The sequence below is a fragment of the Lynx rufus genome, unplaced genomic scaffold, assembly GCF_022079265.1.
Source record: "Lynx rufus isolate CCGP_SWC_20201006 ecotype Redwood Valley unplaced genomic scaffold, mLynRuf1.p SCAF_2, whole genome shotgun sequence".
Classification (NCBI taxonomy): Eukaryota; Metazoa; Chordata; class Mammalia; order Carnivora; family Felidae; genus Lynx; species Lynx rufus.
This window is the reverse complement of record NW_025814834.1, coordinates 118,915,419-118,923,005: the sequence shown is the minus strand read 5'-3', so window position 1 is coordinate 118,923,005 and position 7,587 is coordinate 118,915,419. Positions and strand designations below refer to the sequence as shown.

Genomic DNA, 7,587 nt, shown 5'->3' with positions numbered 1-7,587 from the left:
TCCTTTTAGTTTTGTTTGTTGTTTCCTTCACTGTGCAGAAGGTTTTTATCTTGATGAACTCCCAACAGTTCATTTTTGCTTTTGGGAGACATGTCTAGTAAAAAGTTGCTGCAGCTGAGGTCAAAAAGGTTGCTGCCTGTGTTCTCTTGGATTTTGATGGTTTCCTGTCTCACATTTAAGTCTTTCATCCATTTTGAACTTATTTTTGTGTATGGTGTAAGAAAGTGGTCCAGTTCATTCTTCAGCATGTTGCTGTCCAGTTTTCTCAACACCATTTGTCATAATATTGGAAGTCATAGCCTCAGCAACCAAACAACAAAAAGAAATAAAAGGCATCCAAATCAGCAAGGAAGAAGTCAAACGTTCACTATTCACAGAGGATATAATATTCTATGTAGAAAACTCACAAGACTCCACCAAAAAATTGCCAGAACTGGTACACAAATTCAGCAAAGTCTCAGGATACAAAATCAATGTACAGAAATCTATTGTGTTTGTATACACCAATAATGAAGCAGCAAAAAGAGAAATCAAGGAATCAATCCCATTTACAATTGCACCGAAAACTGTAAGATACACCAAAGAGGTAAAAGATCTGTACTCTGAAAACTATAGAACACTTATGAGAGAAACTGAAGAGGACACAAAGAAATGGGAAAACATTCCATGCTCATAGATTGGAAGAACAAATATTAAAATGTCTACACTACCCTGAACAATCTACACATCGAATGCAATCCCTATCAAAATACCACCAAAATCAAAAGTTTTCACAGAGCTAGAAAAACAACTTTTAAATTTGTATGGAACCACAAAGGACCCCAAATAGCCAAAGGAATCTTAGAAAGAGAGCAGAGATATTTATACAGGAAAAAAAAAAGAGCCACATTCATTCAAGGATTCATTTTATTATCACAAATAACATGTTTAATGACCCAGGAACTCATTTCACAGCAAAACAAGTGCAGTTAAGGTCTCTTACTATGTATCATATCACCTACAGGCAAATAGCCCTGTGGAATGTAAGAATAGCCAGTTGAACGCTCAGCTAAGGTGCCAGCCTGGAAATAAGACTGCAAAGTTTGGATGTTTTATACAAGATGTAATATATATATATAGTTTAATGAAATTTATTGTCAAATTGGTTTCCATACAACACCCAGTGCTCATCCCAAAAGATGCCCTCTTCAATACCCATCACCTACCCTCCCCTCCCTCCCACCCCCCATCAACCCTCAGTTTATTCTCAGTCTTCAAGAGTCTCTTATGCTTTGGCTCTCTCCCACTCTAACCTCTTTTTTTTCCCCCCATGGGTTTCTGTTAAGTTTCTCAGGATCCACATAAGAGTGAAACCATATGGTATCTGTCTTTCTCTGTATGGCTTATTTCACTTAGCATCACAGTCTCCAGTTCCATCCACATTGCTACAAAAGGCCATATTTCATTCTTTCTCATTGCCACGTAGTTCTCCATTGTGTATATAAACCACAATTTCTTTGTAATATATATTTTGAACCAGTGAACAACATATGGTACAGTTTTTTCCATAGTCAGAAATCATGAGTCTGTAGCCAAGTGGTGAAAATGGGAATTTTTTCCTTTCACTATTTATCTAAAATCCATTCATAAGATGTTTGTTTCTGGGCTTTTCTGGTATAATTGTCCAAGTTATCAAAGGAAGAATGCTGTTAGGGAACATAGTGATGATTCCATTGATCTATAAGTTAAGATTTCCACTGCCATTTTGGGCTCTAGAAGTAATTGAACCAACAATCAAAGTAGGAAGCTGCTATATTGCTTAAGGTAAATATTCCCTATTGTAATAAAAAGACAGATTCCATTTTATTTTTCATGTATGACTGCTGGAAGTTTCCAGGTCCCATTCTTTCACTTTCCCCTTTTCCCCTCATTTCCCCAAGAGTCTTGGCACCAGTGATAAGTTTAAATCATGCAAACCCAACCTGGCCTCACCTCCTAGACACATTAAAAGCCAAAGCCAAAGCTTTGCTCTTCCTTCACTCAAGAATGAACTTCTCTGGCAATCCTTTTGGTGTTTACCATGTGAGTAATAAACTTTATTTCATATCTTTCATCTATATAAATTCCTAGAGGAAGAGATGCTGCCAAGCATTCAGCAGAGGATGTTATGTGTCCATATAAGACTTTTATTATCTCAGAGAAATAGTTTTAATGAATAATGGTGGAGTTACTTATTAAGCCTGAAACCAAGAGGACTCCCTAAAGGTGGCTTTTAGGAATACTATGACCAATAGTATTAGTTAATGGAAGACTACAGGAACCCCAAAAAGAGAGAAACATAAGGGCTCATAATTCTTAGAATTAGAGGTTTCCATCACATCTTTAACTGAGGCAATAACTCTGAATGGAAAGAGAGCAAAGAATGGTCTCTTCATGGGGCATATGGGTGGCTTAATCGGCTAAGCATCAGACACTTATTTCAGCTCAGGTCATGATCTCACTGGTGCATGAGTTCGAGCTGCCACGTGGGGGTCTGTGCTGACAGTGAGGAACCTGCTTAGGATTCTCTCCCCCTCTCTCTGCCCCTCCTCTGCTCATGCTCTCTCTCACAAAATAAATAAATAAACTTAAAAAAAAAAAGAATGGTCTCATCATATAACAGATATGGGGGCTATAGCAACCATTCATAATTACTTTTCTTTTTTTTTTTTGCTTCATATATGTGTATACACTGACTAGGCATTTTCTCCCTTTATTTTTCTTGCTATTCTTTATAAAAAGTGTTAATGGGTGATTAATTTAAATATTTAGCCTGTTGTGATGATTAATTTTATGTATCAACTTGACTGGGGCACGGAGTGCCCAAATATTTGGTCAAACAGTATCCTGGGTGTTTCTATAAGGGTGCTTTTGGGTGAGATTAGCATTTAAATCAGTAGACTGAGTAAAGCAGTTTGGGTGGGCCTCATCCAATCAACTGACATCATCTAATCAGTTTTCTATCAGTTAATAGAACAAGAAGATTGACCTCCTCTGAGTACAGTTCTTCCTGCCAGAGAACCTCTGAACTGGGACATCAGATTTTTTTTTCCTACTTTCAAATTGAAACATCAGCTCTCCCAGAATCTCCAGCCTGCCAGCCTTAACACTGGAACTGTACTTATGAGGTTTTGGGTGAGGGTGGGGTTTGTGGAGTTTGGAGCTGATGGTCAAGAAAAAGTTCTTGATGTCTTTGGTGCAAAAGGTGATTTTATTAAAGCACAGGGACAGGACCTGTGGGCAGAAAGAGCTGCACTGGGGTTGTGAAGAGTGACTCATTTTAAACTATGGGGCTGGGGGAGGTAAAGTCAAAAGGGAAGTTCCTAAAAAGATTTTCATATGCTAAAGACTCACAGATTATGGGAGGCCTCACTATAGTCAAGCTAAGGTTGTTTTTCCCTCTAGCAAAACATTAAGACAGTAGGGAGTTCCTGGACTTTAGGCTATTAATGGGATTGCCTTTTTCTTATAAATGGGTGGAGATTTTTACCAGTTTAACCACTTGGTTTTTTTGTCCTTTCCTGTTTTTGAGTGGCCAGGAATGTCCAAGTAATATCATACATGTCCCATCTGAGTGGTGGGACGGTGGTGTGCTAGCTTGTACTTTGCCCTTTGCCTGCCTTATGCTCCCTCATCATATAGCATAGGCTCTTCTGGTTCTCAGGACTTGAGACTTGAACTAGAACTAAAACCATCTGCTCTCCTTGGTTTCTAGGTTGCAGATCTTGGGACTTGCCAGCCACAATAATCACATGAGCCTATTCCTCATAATAAATCTTTCTTTCTACATATACATCCTGTTGGTTCTGTTCCTCTGGAGAACTCTTACTAAATCAGATTTTGGTAGGAAGAATGGTTATAGAGGAAAAAAACATTTAGGATGAATTTTTTGAATTGGTTCTGAAATTTCTGGAATTGGCTTTCTAACCTGAGTAGATTTAAAGATGCTAATGACTCTAGTAGTGAAGAAAGCACTGATAATCTATGACATGATCCTAATCAACCACTTTTAAGAGACAAGGATCTAGACAACTGTGTATATGATACTTTCAAACATTTTTGTCAAGCTAATGAATATAATTGTCTGGTTTCTCCTAATGTCACTGGATAAAGTAAGGAAAGAAAAGGATAAGCTCAGGGATTTGAATTCCCAGCTCAAGCGCTATATAAATAACCTGAAAGTGTCTAAGTGTTCCCTGAAGGAGAACCTTTCTTCTATAGCCACAGGATTGAGAGACTGCTGAAAAATCAAACCCAGAATCACATCTTGTGCTTGGCTGGATTATGATGCAAGTTGAACCTTCAGCCTCAAAAGGCATCTACTGTTTAAGTGGGAGAACTGATTAGGACACTGAGCCCCTAAATTCTGAGGAGTCTTCTTTGCCAGTGGAAGCAAACTTTCCAATCCTAGTGGAAGAGCCCTCTCTATACCAAGTGGAAATGTCCTCCTCCCACTTAACCTTGCATTGCCTGAGAAAACCTTGCAAGACAATGAAGATTTTCCTCAGGATTTATCCCCACCACCCTTCTTTGCTTCTAGATCTATAGCTAGACTCAAGTCCCAGAAGGACCTTGGAGATAAGGTACAAAATGAGACTCATGTGGAGATGTGCTACATTCTAAAAGAGTGACTTGAGGGGCACCTGGGTGGCTCAGTCAGTTAAGCGTCTTACTTCAGCTCAGGTTATGATCTCACAAGTTCGTGAGTTTGAGCCCCACGTCGTGCTCTGTGCTGATAGCTTGGAGCCTGGAGCTTGCTTCAGATTCTATGTCTCCCTCTCTGTCTCTCAGCCTTCTCCCTATTCATGCTATGTTTCTCTCTCAAAAATAAACATTTAAAAAAATAAAAAACAAATAAAAGAATGACTTGAGCCTTCTAACTTATACAGACAGAAATCTGGGGAATATATATGGGAACAGAAACTAAGTATGTGGGATAATAGTGGATCAGGCCACATTTATTGATATGGGCTCAATAAGCAAAGATTCTGCATTATAATGCTGCAGCTTCAGGAATTAGAAAGAGCTCTGTTTGTCTAGCTTAAAACATAAATCAAAAGGTGGCCTACACTATGTGAGTTAGAAATGCAAGACCTACCTTGGTTTAATGTAGGGAAAGGGATTCAAGTGTTTATGGAAATGGGAATGTTAGAGTGTATTTGTCATTTAACACCAGCTTATCCACCCTTGAAGGGTCTAGGAGATATACCTTTCACCATGACTGTGAGAAATAAATTTGTGAGGGAAGCCTCAGCCTCCTTGAAGACCTCTATGGTTGCTCTCTTTGTAGGCCAGACTTTACAGGAGGAACCGTGTCACTGAATTGGAAAACCTGAATGCAATGGGAATAATTGGATCCCAGGAGACAAGTGGCAGCACTCAACCACCAAAGGCAAGGTGTATGGTAATGGAGAGAAGAGACAAAGCAACAATGAGAATAGTTTGACTTGCATAGACTTATGCTGTTTGCTACTTGAGCATGATGTTCCTAGAAGTGAAATAGAGATGAAGCCTATTAAATTATTACTTGATCTATATAAGCAGAAAATTTCTTGGTCAAGGGAACATAAGTTAACGTTATAAAAATCAGAGAGTCACAGCCCCTCAATCAGTTCCCAGACCTGAGCCACTTTATAGATTCAGAATCCCTTGAATAAAGGGGAGTCTAATTCTCCTTGAGGAAGAAGCCTGGTAATTTATATTGTTAATCTTTCTCCAGGTCTTCCCCCAAAAGGAACCATGAATTTTACTAATGTAACTATACAGTGAGGAAAAGGAAATAGACATTTCAGGGATCACTGGACTCTGGCTCTGAACTGACACTAATTTCCAGAGACCCAACACATTACTGTGGTACACCTGTCAGAGTAGGGGCTTATGGAGGTCAGGTGATCAATGTGGTTTTAGCTCAGGTCTGTCTCACAGTGGATCCAGTGGGTTCCCATGCCCATCCTGTGTTTATTTACCCAGTTCTGGAACGCACAGTTGGAATAGACATAGACAACAGCTGTCAGAATTCTCACATTGGTTCCCTAACCTGTGAAGTGAGGACTATTATGGTGGGAAAGACCAAGTGGAAGTCACTGGAACTGCCTCTATGCAGAAAAATAGCAAAGCAAAAGTAACATAACATTCCTAGATGGATTGCAGAGATTAGTGCTATCATCAACGGCTCAAAAAATGCAGGAGTGGTAATTCCCCCCACACCCCCATTTAACTTGCCTATTTAGCCTGTGCGGAAGACAGATGGATCTTGGAGAATGACAGTGGATTATCATAAGTTCTACCAGGTGGTTATTCTAATTGCAGCTGTTGTACCAGATGTGGTTTCCTTGCTCAAACAAATAACACATCCCCTGGTACCTGGTATGCTGCTATTGATCTGACAAATGCTTTTTTTAATATAGATATCAATTAATAAAGACCATCAGAAGTTTTCTTTCATCAGGCAAGGCCAGCAATATGCCTTCACTGTCCTACCTCAGAGATATATAAACTATCTAGCACTGTGTCATAATTTAGTTCACAAGGACTTGATTGCCTTTGCCTTCTACAAAATATTCTGGTCCATTACATTGATGGCATTATGCAGATTGGACCTAATGAGCAAGAAGAAACTACTCTAGACTTATTGGTAAGACATTTGTGTGTCAGAGATATGGAAATAAATCCAACAAAAATTCAGGGGCCTTCTACCTCAGTGAAATTTCCAGGGGTCCAGTGGTGTGAAACATCTCATAAGGTGAAGGATAAACTGTCGTACTTGCCCCTCCTCCAACCAAAAAAGAGGGAGGCACAAAGTCTAGTATACTTTTTTGGATTTCAGTGGCAACATATTTCTCATTTGATGTGTTACTGTGGCCCGTTGACCAATTGATCTGAAAAGATACTACTTTTGAGTGGGACCCAAAGAAAAGGCTCTGCAATATGTCCAGGATGTTGTGCAAGCTTCTCTGACAGTTCAGCAGATCCGGTTGTGCTTGAAGTGGCAGTGGCAGATAGGGATGCTCTCTGAAGCCTTTGACAGGACATAACATATATGAGAACCACAGCAGCCATGCTTAATTTGTTTCTTTTTTGCTCTCGATATGAGCATATATAAGTAGGTATTTTCTCCCTTATTTTTCTTGCTATTTTTGTGAAGAGTATTGGTTGATAATTAACTTGATTTTTTAGCCTTTAGTTATAGGATATCTGCAATACATTGTGACTAAACTACAAACAAAACTCACCTAGAGAATATGACTGATGAGTCTTTGGGACACTGTAATCTGAAACGAGAGGAAGTGTGTCTTTGTGTGACTAGTGCTTCATGTAAGGCACAATCATTATATTATTGTTTAGAAGTTTAAATTGAAGTTTAAGAGTGTATGTGGATGACTTACCAAAGGGGTAAACTATGCCAGGTTGTGTCTTGGCACCCAGCATCATCCTCACCATTCTATGCTCTCTTCTGAGTCACAGGGGCTGAAAGTCTGGAAACAGAATTTCCAAGATTCCCTTACTACTGAAGTTCTATGTTAGGTCCAACCAATGAAAACACAGATGACACACTATGAAGCACAGGGA

At 39.3% G+C, this 7,587-nt stretch overlaps 1 pseudogene; it reads left to right on the top strand.

Annotated features, from left to right (window-relative positions):
- The first annotated feature begins 5,757 nt into the window (after positions 1 to 5,757).
- LOC124514259 (uncharacterized) lies at positions 5,758 to 7,033 on the top strand (annotated as a pseudogene).
- Positions 7,034 to 7,587: the final 554 nt, after the last annotated feature.